Consider the following 15,456-nt stretch of genomic DNA (forward strand, 5'->3'; position numbering starts at 1 on the left):
AGGGAAACGCGGACGCGGAATAGAAACGGATGAACTATCAGCATTTTTTCGCTGACCCATTGAAATAAATGGGTCCCCATCCTATACGCAAAAAAAACGGAACGGAGGCCGAGAGAAACAACTGTCGTGTGCATGAGGCCATATATACACATATTTCACTGTAACTGCTGGTGTTCGTTGATTTGATGAAATGTATTTGGGAGGTGGGTTGTATTGCTTTATTCTTTTTTATCAGCAGAGTTATGAAGGAAACTCAATTTAGCGCAGGATGGCCAACCAGAAATGTAAGAGCGCTCTCATATCTTACTATATGTTTCACTATGGTGAAAACAGTTTGACATGGAGATGTTGGTGGACTAAGCTTAAGTTGGGGTGTCTGGGGAGACTGTCCTTTGTTGGAATTAGTTACAGATCTATGAAAGGATAATGGCGAGAGCAGTGAAGAAGCAGAGGTGCATTGCAGTTTCTCTTTTAGATGAGGTGAGTGCAGAAAATGGCTTTTCCAGCTTGATATTTTTCAGATCCTATTGTCAAGAGTGGCTCTCCGCTCGACAATGTGGTTGAGAAAGGCAGCCCCCATAAAATGCAAGTACGATGTCATTCCTAAGAAACAATGTTTCGAAACGGTCATTTGACTCGAAGTGGGGTTGGGGTCACTTCTCTTATTCTTCTGAACAGTGCAGTTCAAGAGTCAGGATCCCTATATGATTTCACTGGCGAATGCTATGAACCTGTGTTCTTTGGTAAATATACAATTATTATTCTACACATATTTCACTGTAATTGTTTACCAGTGTTTGTTGATGAGATGAAATGTTTGTGGGGGGGGGGGGGGGGTAGCTTCTGTTGCTTTTTTGTTGTTTTATCAACAGAGTTATGAAGAAAACTAATGCAGGATAGCCATCAAAATATGTAAGAACCCTCTCATATCTTACTATATGTTCGCTATGGTGAAAACAGTTTGACATGGAGATGTTGGTGGACTAAGCTTAAGTTGGGGTGTCTGGGGAGACTGTCCTTTGTTGGAATTAGTTACAGATCTATGAAAGGATAATGGCGAGAGCAGTGAAGAAGCAGAGGTGCATTGCAGTTTCTCTTTTAGATGAGGTGAGTGCAGAAAACGGCTTTTCCAGCTTGATATTTTTCAGATCCTATTGTCAAGAGTGGCTCTCCGCTCGACAATGTGGTTGAGAAAGGCAGCCCCCATAAAATGCAAGTACGATGTCATTCCTAAGAAACAATGTTTCGAAACGGTCATTTGACTCGAAGTGGGGTTGGGGTCACTTCTCTTATTCTTCTGAACAGTGCAGTTCAAGAGTCAGGATCCCTATATGATTTCACTGGCGAATGCTATGAACCTGTGTTCTTTGGTAAATATACAATTATTATTCTACACATATTTCACTGTAATTGTTTACCAGTGTTTGTTGATGAGATGAAATGTTTGTGGGGGAAGGTAGCTTCTGTTGCTTTTTTGTTGTTTTATCAACAGAGTTATGAAGAAAACTAATGCAGGATAGCCATCAAAATATGTAAGAACCCTCTCATATCTTACTATATGTTCGCTATGGTGAAAACAGTTTGACATGGAGATGTTGGTGGACTAAGCTTAAGTTGGGGTGTCTGGGGAGACTGTCCTTTGTTGGAATTAGTTACAGATCTATGAAAGGATAATGGCGAGAGCAGTGAAGAAGCAGAGGTGCATTGCAGTTTCTCTTTTAGATGAGGTGAGTGCAGAAAACGGCTTTTCCAGCTTGATATTTTTCAGATCCTATTGTCAAGAGTGGCTCTCCGCTCGACAATGTGGTTGAGAAAGGCAGCCCCCATAAAATGCAAGTACGATGTCATTCCTAAGAAACAATGTTTCGAAACGGTCATTTGACTCGAAGTGGGGTTGGGGTCACTTCTCTTATTCTTCTGAACAGTGCAGTTCAAGAGTCAGGATCCCTATATGATTTCACTGGCGAATGCTATGAACCTGTGTTCTTTGGTAAATATACAATTATTATTCTACACATATTTCACTGTAATTGTTTACCAGTGTTTGTTGATGAGATGAAATGTTTGTGGGGGGGGGGGGTAGCTTCTGTTGCTTTTTTGTTGTTTTATCAACAGAGTTATGAAGAAAACTAATGCAGGATAGCCATCAAAATATGTAAGAACCCTCTCATATCTTACTATATGTTCGCTATGGTGAAAACAGTTTGACATGGAGATGTTGGTGGACTAAGCTTAAGTTGGGGTGTCTGGGGAGACTGTCCTTTGTTGGAATTAGTTACAGATCTATGAAAGGATAATGGCGAGAGCAGTGAAGAAGCAGAGGTGCATTGCAGTTTCTCTTTTAGATGAGGTGAGTGCAGAAAACGGCTTTTCCAGCTTGATATTTTTCAGATCCTATTGTCAAGAGTGGCTCTCCGCTCGACAATGTGGTTGAGAAAGGCAGCCCCCATAAAATGCAAGTACGATGTCATTCCTAAGAAACAATGTTTCGAAACGGTCATTTGACTCGAAGTGGGGTTGGGGTCACTTCTCTTATTCTTCTGAACAGTGCAGTTCAAGAGTCAGGATCCCTATATGATTTCACTGGCGAATGCTATGAACCTGTGTTCTTTGGTAAATATACAATTATTATTCTACACATATTTCACTGTAATTGTTTACCAGTGTTTGTTGATGAGATGAAATGTTTGTTGGGGGGGGAAGGGGGGTAGCTTCTGTTGCATTATTGTTGTTTTATCAACAGAGTTATGAAGAAAACTAATGCAGGATAGCCATCAAAATATGTAAGAACCCTCTCATATCTTACTATATGTTCGCTATGGTGAAAACAGTTGGACATGGAGATGTTGGTGGACTAAGCTTAAGTTGGGGTGTCTGGGGAGACTGTCCTTTGTTGGAATTAGTTACAGATCTATGAAAGGATAATGGCGAGAGCAGTGAAGAAGCAGAGGTGCATTGCAGTTTCTCTTTTAGATGAGGTGAGTGCAGAAAACGGCTTTTCCAGCTTGATATTTTTCAGATCCTATTGTCAAGAGTGGCTCTCCGCTCGACAATGTGGTTGAGAAAGGCAGCCCCCATAAAATGCAAGTACGATGTCATTCCTAAGAAACAATGTTTCGAAACGGTCATTTGACTCGAAGTGGGGTTGGGGTCACTTCTCTTATTCTTCTGAACAGTGCAGTTCAAGAGTCAGGATCCCTATATGATTTCGCTGGCGAATGCTATGAACCTGTGTTCTTTGGTAAATATACAATTATTATTCTACACATATTTCACTGTAATTGTTTACCAGTGTTTCTTGATGAGATGAAATGTTTGTGGGGGGGGGGTAGCTTCTGTTGCTTTATTGTTGTTTTATCAACAGAGTTATGAAGAAAACTAATGCAGGATAGCCATCAAAATATGTAAGAACCCTCTCATATCTTACTATATGTTCGCTATGGTGAAAACAGTTGGACATGGAGATGTTGGTGGACGAAGCTTAAGTTGGGGTGTCTGGGGAGACTGTCCTTTGTTGGAATTAGTTACAGATCTATGAAAGGATAATGGCGAGAGCAGTGAAGAAGCAGAGGTGCATTGCAGTTTCTCTTTTAGATGAGGTGAGTGCAGAAAACGGCTTTTCCAGCTTGATATTTTTCAGATCCTATTGTCAAGAGTGGCTCTCCGCTCGACAATGTGGTTGAGAAAGGCAGCCCCCATAAAATGCAAGTACGATGTCATTCCTAAGAAACAATGTTTCGAAACGGTCATTTGACTCGAAGTGGGGTTGGGGTCACTTCTCTTATTCTTCTGAACAGTGCAGTTCAAGAGTCAGGATCCCTATATGATTTCGCTGGCGAATGCTATGAACCTGTGTTCTTTGGTAAATATACAATTATTATTCTACACATATTTCACTGTAATTGTTTACCAGTGTTTGTTGATGAGATGAAATGTTTGTGGGGGGGGGGGTAGCTTCTGTTGCTTTATTGTTGTTTTATCAACAGAGTTATGAAGAAAACTAATGCAGGATAGCCATCAAAATATGTAAGAACCCTCTCATATCTTACTATATGTTCGCTATGGTGAAAACAGTTTGACATGGAGATGTTGGTGGACTAAGCTTAAGTTGGGGTGTCTGGGGAGACTGTCCTTTGTTGGAATTAGTTACAGATCTATGAAAGGATAATGGCGAGAGCAGTGAAGAAGCAGAGGTGCATTGCAGTTTCTCTTTTAGATGAGGTGAGTGCAGAAAACGGCTTTTCCAGCTTGATATTTTTCAGATCCTATTGTCAAGAGTGGCTCTCCGCTCGACAATGTGGTTGAGAAAGGCAGCCCCCATAAAATGCAAGTACGATGTCATTCCTAAGAAACAATGTTTCGAAACGGTCATTTGACTCGAAGTGGGGTTGGGGTCACTTCTCTTATTCTTCTGAACAGTGCAGTTCAAGAGTCAGGATCCCTATATGATTTCGCTGGCGAATGCTATGAACCTGTGTTCTTTGGTAAATATACAATTATTATTCTACACATATTTCACTGTAATTATTTACCAGTGTTTGTTGATGAGATGAAATGTTTGTGGGGGGGGTAGCTTCTGTTGCTTTTTTGTTGTTTTATCAACAGAGTTATGAAGAAAACTAATGCAGGATAGCCATCAAAATATGTAAGAACCCTCTCATATCTTACTATATGTTCGCTATGGTGAAAACAGTTTGACATGGAGATGTTGGTGGACTAAGCTTAAGTTGGGGTGTCTGGGGAGACTGTCCTTTGTTGGAATTAGTTACAGATCTATGAAAGGATAATGGCGAGAGCAGTGAAGAAGCAGAGGTGCATTGCAGTTTCTCTTTTAGATGAGGTGAGTGCAGAAAACGGCTTTTCCAGCTTGATATTTTTCAGATCCTATTGTCAAGAGTGGCTCTCCGCTCGACAATGTGGTTGAGAAAGGCAGCCCCCATAAAATGCAAGTACGATGTCATTCCTAAGAAACAATGTTTCGAAACGGTCATTTGACTCGAAGTGGGGTTGGGGTCACTTCTCTTATTCTTCTGAACAGTGCAGTTCAAGAGTCAGGATCCCTATATGATTTCGCTGGCGAATGCTATGAACCTGTGTTCTTTGGTAAATATACAATTATTATTCTACACATATTTCACTGTAATTGTTTACCAGTGTTTGTTGATGAGATGAAATGTTTGTGGGGGGGGGGGGGGGTAGCTTCTGTTGCTTTTTTGTTGTTTTATCAACAGAGTTATGAAGAAAACTAATGCAGGATAGCCATCAAAATATGTAAGAACCCTCTCATATCTTACTATATGTTCGCTATGGTGAAAACAGTTTGACATGGAGATGTTGGTGGACTAAGCTTAAGTTGGGGTGTCTGGGGAGACTGTCCTTTGTTGGAATTAGTTACAGATCTATGAAAGGATAATGGCGAGAGCAGTGAAGAAGCAGAGGTGCATTGCAGTTTCTCTTTTAGATGAGGTGAGTGCAGAAAACGGCTTTTCCAGCTTGATATTTTTCAGATCCTATTGTCAAGAGTGGCTCTCCGCTCGACAATGTGGTTGAGAAAGGCAGCCCCCATAAAATGCAAGTACGATGTCATTCCTAAGAAACAATGTTTCGAAACGGTCATTTGACTCGAAGTGGGGTTGGGGTCACTTCTCTTATTCTTCTGAACAGTGCAGTTCAAGAGTCAGGATCCCTATATGATTTCACTGGCGAATGCTATGAACCTGTGTTCTTTGGTAAATATACAATTATTATTCTACACATATTTCACTGTAATTGTTTACCAGTGTTTGTTGATGAGATGAAATGTTTGTGGGGGGGGGGGGGGGTAGCTTCTGTTGCTTTTTTGTTGTTTTATCAACAGAGTTATGAAGAAAACTAATGCAGGATAGCCATCAAAATATGTAAGAACCCTCTCATATCTTACTATATGTTCGCTATGGTGAAAACAGTTTGACATGGAGATGTTGGTGGACTAAGCTTAAGTTGGGGTGTCTGGGGAGACTGTCCTTTGTTGGAATTAGTTACAGATCTATGAAAGGATAATGGCGAGAGCAGTGAAGAAGCAGAGGTGCATTGCAGTTTCTCTTTTAGATGAGGTGAGTGCAGAAAACGGCTTTTCCAGCTTGATATTTTTCAGATCCTATTGTCAAGAGTGGCTCTCCGCTCGACAATGTGGTTGAGAAAGGCAGCCCCCATAAAATGCAAGTACGATGTCATTCCTAAGAAACAATGTTTCGAAACGGTCATTTGACTCGAAGTGGGGTTGGGGTCACTTCTCTTATTCTTCTGAACAGTGCAGTTCAAGAGTCAGGATCCCTATATGATTTCACTGGCGAATGCTATGAACCTGTGTTCTTTGGTAAATATACAATTATTATTCTACACATATTTCACTGTAATTGTTTACCAGTGTTTGTTGATGAGATGAAATGTTTGTGGGGGGGGAGGGGGTAGCTTCTGTTGCTTTTTTGTTGTTTTATCAACAGAGTTATGAAGAAAACTAATGCAGGATAGCCATCAAAATATGTAAGAACCCTCTCATATCTTACTATATGTTCGCTATGGTGAAAACAGTTTGACATGGAGATGTTGGTGGACTAAGCTTAAGTTGGGGTGTCTGGGGAGACTGTCCTTTGTTGGAATTAGTTACAGATCTATGAAAGGATAATGGCGAGAGCAGTGAAGAAGCAGAGGTGCATTGCAGTTTCTCTTTTAGATGAGGTGAGTGCAGAAAACGGCTTTTCCAGCTTGATATTTTTCAGATCCTATTGTCAAGAGTGGCTCTCCGCTCGACAATGTGGTTGAGAAAGGCAGCCCCCATAAAATGCAAGTACGATGTCATTCCTAAAACAATGTTTCGAAACGGTCATTTGACTCGAAGTGGGGTTGGGGTCACTTCTCTTATTCTTCTGAACAGTGCAGTTCAAGAGTCAGGATCCCTATATGATTTCACTGGCGAATGCTATGAACCTGTGTTCTTTGGTAAATATACAATTATTATTCTACACATATTTCACTGTAATTGTTTACCAGTGTTTGTTGATGAGATGAAATGTTTGTTGGGGGGGGGAGGGGGGTAGCTTCTGTTGCTTTTTTGTTGTTTTATCAACAGTTATGAAGAAAACTAATGCAGGATAGCCATCAAAATATGTAAGAACCCTCTCATATCTTACTATATGTTCGCTATGGTGAAAACAGTTTGACATGGAGATGTTGGTGGACTAAGCTTAAGTTGGGGTGTCTGGGGAGACTGTCCTTTGTTGGAATTAGTTACAGATCTATGAAAGGATAATGGCGAGAGCAGTGAAGAAGCAGAGGTGCATTGCAGTTTCTCTTTTAGATGAGGTGAGTGCAGAAAACGGCTTTTCCAGCTTGATATTTTTCAGATCCTATTGTCAAGAGTGGCTCTCCGCTCGACAATGTGGTTGAGAAAGGCAGCCCCCATAAAATGCAAGTACGATGTCATTCCTAAGAAACAATGTTTCGAAACGGTCATTTGACTCGAAGTGGGGTTGGGGTCACTTCTCTTATTCTTCTGAACAGTGCAGTTCAAGAGTCAGGATCCCTATATGATTTCACTGGCGAATGCTATGAACCTGTGTTCTTTGGTAAATATACAATTATTATTCTACACATATTTCACTGTAATTGTTTACCAGTGTTTGTTGATGAGATGAAATGTTTGTGGGGGGGGGGGGGGTAGCTTCTGTTGCTTTATTGTTGTTTTATCAACAGAGTTATGAAGAAAACTAATGCAGGATAGCCATCAAAATATGTAAGAACCCTCTCATATCTTACTATATGTTCGCTATGGTGAAAACAGTTTGACATGGAGATGTTGGTGGACTAAGCTTAAGTTGGGGTGTCTGGGGAAACTGTCCTTTGTTGGAATTAGTTACAGATCTATGAAAGGATAATGGCGAGAGCAGTGAAGAAGCAGAGGTGCATTGCAGTTTCTCTTTTAGATGAGGTGAGTGCAGAAAACGGCTTTTCCAGCTTGATATTTTTCAGATCCTATTGTCAAGAGTGGCTCTCCGCTCGACAATGTGGTTGAGAAAGGCAGCCCCCATAAAATGCAAGTACGATGTCATTCCTAAGAAACAATGTTTCGAAACGGTCATTTGACTCGAAGTGGGGTTGGGGTCACTTCTCTTATTCTTCTGAACAGTGCAGTTCAAGAGTCAGGATCCCTATATGATTTCGCTGGCGAATGCTATGAACCTGTGTTCTTTGGTAAATATACAATTATTATTCTACACATATTTCACTGTAATTGTTTACCAGTGTTTGTTGATGAGATGAAATGTTTGGGGGGGGGGGGGGGGGTAGCTTCTGTTGCTTTTTTGTTGTTTTATCAACAGAGTTATGAAGAAAACTAATGCAGGATAGCCATCAAAATATGTAAGAACCCTCTCATATCTTACTATATGTTCGCTATGGTGAAAACAGTTTGACATGGAGATGTTGGTGGACTAAGCTTAAGTTGGGGTGTCTGGGGAGACTGTCCTTTGTTGGAATTAGTTACAGATCTATGAAAGGATAATGGCGAGAGCAGTGAAGAAGCAGAGGTGCATTGCAGTTTCTCTTTTAGATGAGGTGAGTGCAGAAAACGGCTTTTCCAGCTTGATATTTTTCAGATCCTATTGTCAAGAGTGGCTCTCCGCTCGACAATGTGGTTGAGAAAGGCAGCCCCCATAAAATGCAAGTACGATGTCATTCCTAAGAAACAATGTTTCGAAACGGTCATTTGACTCGAAGTGGGGTTGGGGTCACTTCTCTTATTCTTCTGAACAGTGCAGTTCAAGAGTCAGGATCCCTATATGATTTCACTGGCGAATGCTATGAACCTGTGTTCTTTGGTAAATATACAATTATTATTCTACACATATTTCACTGTAATTGTTTACCAGTGTTTGTTGATGAGATGAAATGTTTGTGGGGGGGGGGGGGGTAGCTTCTGTTGCTTTTTTGTTGTTTTATCAACAGAGTTATGAAGAAAACTAATGCAGGATAGCCATCAAAATATGTAAGAACCCTCTCATATCTTACTATATGTTCGCTATGGTGAAAACAGTTTGACATGGAGATGTTGGTGGACTAAGCTTAAGTTGGGGTGTCTGGGGAGACTGTCCTTTGTTGGAATTAGTTACAGATCTATGAAAGGATAATGGCGAGAGCAGTGAAGAAGCAGAGGTGCATTGCAGTTTCTCTTTTAGATGAGGTGAGTGCAGAAAACGGCTTTTCCAGCTTGATATTTTTCAGATCCTATTGTCAAGAGTGGCTCTCCGCTCGACAATGTGGTTGAGAAAGGCAGCCCCCATAAAATGCAAGTACGATGTCATTCCTAAGAAACAATGTTTCGAAACGGTCATTTGACTCGAAGTGGGGTTGGGGTCACTTCTCTTATTCTTCTGAACAGTGCAGTTCAAGAGTCAGGATCCCTATATGATTTCACTGGCGAATGCTATGAACCTGTGTTCTTTGGTAAATATACAATTATTATTCTACACATATTTCACTGTAATTGTTTACCAGTGTTTGTTGATGAGATGAAATGTTTGTGGGGGGGGAGGGGGTAGCTTCTGTTGCTTTTTTGTTGTTTTATCAACAGAGTTATGAAGAAAACTAATGCAGGATAGCCATCAAAATATGTAAGAACCCTCTCATATCTTACTATATGTTCGCTATGGTGAAAACAGTTTGACATGGAGATGTTGGTGGACTAAGCTTAAGTTGGGGTGTCTGGGGAGACTGTCCTTTGTTGGAATTAGTTACAGATCTATGAAAGGATAATGGCGAGAGCAGTGAAGAAGCAGAGGTGCATTGCAGTTTCTCTTTTAGATGAGGTGAGTGCAGAAAACGGCTTTTCCAGCTTGATATTTTTCAGATCCTATTGTCAAGAGTGGCTCTCCGCTCGACAATGTGGTTGAGAAAGGCAGCCCCCATAAAATGCAAGTACGATGTCATTCCTAAGAAACAATGTTTCGAAACGGTCATTTGACTCGAAGTGGGGTTGGGGTCACTTCTCTTATTCTTCTGAACAGTGCAGTTCAAGAGTCAGGATCCCTATATGATTTCACTGGCGAATGCTATGAACCTGTGTTCTTTGGTAAATATACAATTATTATTCTACACATATTTCACTGTAATTGTTTACCAGTGTTTGTTGATGAGATGAAATGTTTGTGGGGGGGGTAGCTTCTGTTGCTTTTTTGTTGTTTTATCAACAGAGTTATGAAGAAAACTAATGCAGGATAGCCATCAAAATATGTAAGAACCCTCTCATATCTTACTATATGTTCGCTATGGTGAAAACAGTTTGACATGGAGATGTTGGTGGACTAAGCTTAAGTTGGGGTGTCTGGGGAGACTGTCCTTTGTTGGAATTAGTTACAGATCTATGAAAGGATAATGGCGAGAGCAGTGAAGAAGCAGAGGTGCATTGCAGTTTCTCTTTTAGATGAGGTGAGTGCAGAAAACGGCTTTTCCAGCTTGATATTTTTCAGATCCTATTGTCAAGAGTGGCTCTCCGCTCGACAATGTGGTTGAGAAAGGCAGCCCCCATAAAATGCAAGTACGATGTCATTCCTAAGAAACAATGTTTCGAAACGGTCATTTGACTCGAAGTGGGGTTGGGGTCACTTCTCTTATTCTTCTGAACAGTGCAGTTCAAGAGTCAGGATCCCTATATGATTTCGCTGGCGAATGCTATGAACCTGTGTTCTTTGGTAAATATACAATTATTATTCTACACATATTTCACTGTAATTGTTTACCAGTGTTTGTTGATGAGATGAAATGTTTGTGGGGGGGGGGGGTAGCTTCTGTTGCTTTATTGTTGTTTTATCAACAGAGTTATGAAGAAAACTAATGCAGGATAGCCATCAAAATATGTAAGAACCCTCTCATATCTTACTATATGTTCGCTATGGTGAAAACAGTTTGACATGGAGATGTTGGTGGACTAAGCTTAAGTTGGGGTGTCTGGGGAGACTGTCCTTTGTTGGAATTAGTTACAGATCTATGAAAGGATAATGGCGAGAGCAGTGAAGAAGCAGAGGTGCATTGCAGTTTCTCTTTTAGATGAGGTGAGTGCAGAAAACGGCTTTTCCAGCTTGATATTTTTCAGATCCTATTGTCAAGAGTGGCTCTCCGCTCGACAATGTGGTTGAGAAAGGCAGCCCCCATAAAATGCAAGTACGATGTCATTCCTAAGAAACAATGTTTCGAAACGGTCATTTGACTCGAAGTGGGGTTGGGGTCACTTCTCTTATTCTTCTGAACAGTGCAGTTCAAGAGTCAGGATCCCTATATGATTTCACTGGCGAATGCTATGAACCTGTGTTCTTTGGTAAATATACAATTATTATTCTACACATATTTCACTGTAATTGTTTACCAGTGTTTGTTGATGAGATGAAATGTTTGTTGGGGGGGGGAAGGGGGGTAGCTTCTGTTGCATTATTGTTGTTTTATCAACAGAGTTATGAAGAAAACTAATGCAGGATAGCCATCAAAATATGTAAGAACCCTCTCATATCTTACTATATGTTCGCTATGGTGAAAACAGTTTGACATGGAGATGTTGGTGGACTAAGCTTAAGTTGGGGTGTCTGGGGAGACTGTCCTTTGTTGGAATTAGTTACAGATCTATGAAAGGATAATGGCGAGAGCAGTGAAGAAGCAGAGGTGCATTGCAGTTTCTCTTTTAGATGAGGTGAGTGCAGAAAACGGCTTTTCCAGCTTGATATTTTTCAGATCCTATTGTCAAGAGTGGCTCTCCGCTCGACAATGTGGTTGAGAAAGGCAGCCCCCATAAAATGCAAGTACGATGTCATTCCTAAGAAACAATGTTTCGAAACGGTCATTTGACTCGAAGTGGGGTTGGGGTCACTTCTCTTATTCTTCTGAACAGTGCAGTTCAGGAGTCAGGATCCCTGTATGATTTCGCTGGCGAATGCTATGAACCTGTGTTCTTTGGTAAATATACAATTATTATTCTACACATATTTCACTGTAATTGTTTACCAGTGTTTCTTGATGAGATGAAATGTTTGTGGGGGGGGGGGGTAGCTTCTGTTGCTTTATTGTTGTTTTATCAACAGAGTTATGAAGAAAACTAATGCAGGATAGCCATCAAAATATGTAAGAACCCTCTCATATCTTACTATATGTTCGCTATGGTGAAAACAGTTGGACATGGAGATGTTGGTGGACGAAGCTTAAGTTGGGGTGTCTGGGGAGACTGTCCTTTGTTGGAATTAGTTACAGATCTATGAAAGGATAATGGCGAGAGCAGTGAAGAAGCAGAGGTGCATTGCAGTTTCTCTTTTAGATGAGGTGAGTGCAGAAAACGGCTTTTCCAGCTTGATATTTTTCAGATCCTATTGTCAAGAGTGGCTCTCCGCTCGACAATGTGGTTGAGAAAGGCAGCCCCCATAAAATGCAAGTACGATGTCATTCCTAAGAAACAATGTTTCGAAACGGTCATTTGACTCGAAGTGGGGTTGGGGTCACTTCTCTTATTCTTCTGAACAGTGCAGTTCAAGAGTCAGGATCCCTATATGATTTCACTGGCGAATGCTATGAACCTGTGTTCTTTGGTAAATATACAATTATTATTCTACACATATTTCACTGTAATTGTTTACCAGTGTTTGTTGATGAGATGAAATGTTTGTGGGGGGGGGGGGGGGTAGCTTCTGTTGCTTTTTTGTTGTTTTATCAACAGAGTTATGAAGAAAACTAATGCAGGATAGCCATCAAAATATGTAAGAACCCTCTCATATCTTACTATATGTTCGCTATGGTGAAAACAGTTTGACATGGAGATGTTGGTGGACTAAGCTTAAGTTGGGGTGTCTGGGGAGACTGTCCTTTGTTGGAATTAGTTACAGATCTATGAAAGGATAATGGCGAGAGCAGTGAAGAAGCAGAGGTGCATTGCAGTTTCTCTTTTAGATGAGGTGAGTGCAGAAAACGGCTTTTCCAGCTTGATATTTTTCAGATCCTATTGTCAAGAGTGGCTCTCCGCTCGACAATGTGGTTGAGAAAGGCAGCCCCCATAAAATGCAAGTACGATGTCATTCCTAAGAAACAATGTTTCGAAACGGTCATTTGACTCGAAGTGGGGTTGGGGTCACTTCTCTTATTCTTCTGAACAGTGCAGTTCAAGAGTCAGGATCCCTATATGATTTCGCTGGCGAATGCTATGAACCTGTGTTCTTTGGTAAATATACAATTATTATTCTACACATATTTCACTGTAATTGTTTACCAGTGTTTGTTGATGAGATGAAATGTTTGTGGGGGGGGGGGGGTAGCTTCTGTTGCTTTATTGTTGTTTTATCAACAGAGTTATGAAGAAAACTAATGCAGGATAGCCATCAAAATATGTAAGAACCCTCTCATATCTTACTATATGTTCGCTATGGTGAAAACAGTTTGACATGGAGATGTTGGTGGACTAAGCTTAAGTTGGGGTGTCTGGGGAAACTGTCCTTTGTTGGAATTAGTTACAGATCTATGAAAGGATAATGGCGAGAGCAGTGAAGAAGCAGAGGTGCATTGCAGTTTCTCTTTTAGATGAGGTGAGTGCAGAAAACGGCTTTTCCAGCTTGATATTTTTCAGATCCTATTGTCAAGAGTGGCTCTCCGCTCGACAATGTGGTTGAGAAAGGCAGCCCCCATAAAATGCAAGTACGATGTCATTCCTAAGAAACAATGTTTCGAAACGGTCATTTGACTCGAAGTGGGGTTGGGGTCACTTCTCTTATTCTTCTGAACAGTGCAGTTCAAGAGTCAGGATCCCTATATGATTTCGCTGGCGAATGCTATGAACCTGTGTTCTTTGGTAAATATACAATTATTATTCTACACATATTTCACTGTAATTATTTACCAGTGTTTGTTGATGAGATGAAATGTTTGTGGGGGGGGGGGGGGTAGCTTCTGTTGCTTTATTGTTGTTTTATCAACAGAGTTATGAAGAAAACTAATGCAGGATAGCCATCAAAATATGTAAGAACCCTCTCATATCTTACTATATGTTCGCTATGGTGAAAACAGTTTGACATGGAGATGTTGGTGGACTAAGCTTAAGTTGGGGTGTCTGGGGAAACTGTCCTTTGTTGGAATTAGTTACAGATCTATGAAAGGATAATGGCGAGAGCAGTGAAGAAGCAGAGGTGCATTGCAGTTTCTCTTTTAGATGAGGTGAGTGCAGAAAACGGCTTTTCCAGCTTGATATTTTTCAGATCCTATTGTCAAGAGTGGCTCTCCGCTCGACAATGTGGTTGAGAAAGGCAGCCCCCATAAAATGCAAGTACGATGTCATTCCTAAGAAACAATGTTTCGAAACGGTCATTTGACTCGAAGTGGGGTTGGGGTCACTTCTCTTATTCTTCTGAACAGTGCAGTTCAAGAGTCAGGATCCCTATATGATTTCACTGGCGAATGCTATGAACCTGTGTTCTTTGGTAAATATACAATTATTATTCTACACATATTTCACTGTAATTGTTTACCAGTGTTTGTTGATGAGATGAAATGTTTGTGGGGGGGGGGGGGTAGCTTCTGTTGCTTTTTTGTTGTTTTATCAACAGAGTTATGAAGAAAACTAATGCAGGATAGCCATCAAAATATGTAAGAACCCTCTCATATCTTACTATATGTTCGCTATGGTGAAAACAGTTTGACATGGAGATGTTGGTGGACTAAGCTTAAGTTGGGGTGTCTGGGGAGACTGTCCTTTGTTGGAATTAGTTACAGATCTATGAAAGGATAATGGCGAGAGCAGTGAAGAAGCAGAGGTGCATTGCAGTTTCTCTTTTAGATGAGGTGAGTGCAGAAAACGGCTTTTCCAGCTTGATATTTTTCAGATCCTATTGTCAAGAGTGGCTCTCCGCTCGACAATGTGGTTGAGAAAGGCAGCCCCCATAAAATGCAAGTACGATGTCATTCCTAAGAAACAATGTTTCGAAACGGTCATTTGACTCGAAGTGGGGTTGGGGTCACTTCTCTTATTCTTCTGAACAGTGCAGTTCAAGAGTCAGGATCCCTATATGATTTCGCTGGCGAATGCTATGAACCTGTGTTCTTTGGTAAATATACAATTATTATTCTACACATATTTCACTGTAATTGTTTACCAGTGTTTGTTGATGAGATGAAATGTTTGTGGGGGGGGGGGGGGGGAGCTTCTGTTGCTTTTTTGTTGTTTTATCAACAGAGTTATGAAGAAAACTAATGCAGGATAGCCATCAAAATATGTAAGAACCCTCTCATATCTTACTATATGTTCGCTATGGTGAAAACAGTTTGACATGGAGATGTTGGTGGACTAAGCTTAAGTTGGGGTGTCTGGGGAGACTGTCCTTTGTTGGAATTAGTTACAGATCTATGAAAGGATAATGGCGAGAGCAGTGAAGAAGCAGAGGTGCATTGCAGTTTCTCTTTTAG

The 15,456-nt window shown here is 40.8% G+C and overlaps 1 long non-coding RNA gene across 1 annotated transcript; it reads left to right on the top strand.

Moving 5' to 3' along the window:
* The first annotated feature begins 245 nt into the window (after nucleotides 1–245).
* On the top strand, nucleotides 246–6,815 carry LOC120980167. The gene is made up of 2 exons (XR_005774479.1): nucleotides 246–1,456; nucleotides 2,712–6,815. It is a non-coding gene; the product is annotated as an uncharacterized LOC120980167 (long non-coding RNA).
* The last annotated feature ends 8,641 nt before the right edge of the window (nucleotides 6,816–15,456 follow it).

This window comes from Bufo bufo, chromosome 10 (genome assembly GCF_905171765.1).
Source record: "Bufo bufo chromosome 10, aBufBuf1.1, whole genome shotgun sequence".
Lineage (NCBI taxonomy): Eukaryota > Metazoa > Chordata > Amphibia > Anura > Bufonidae > Bufo > Bufo bufo.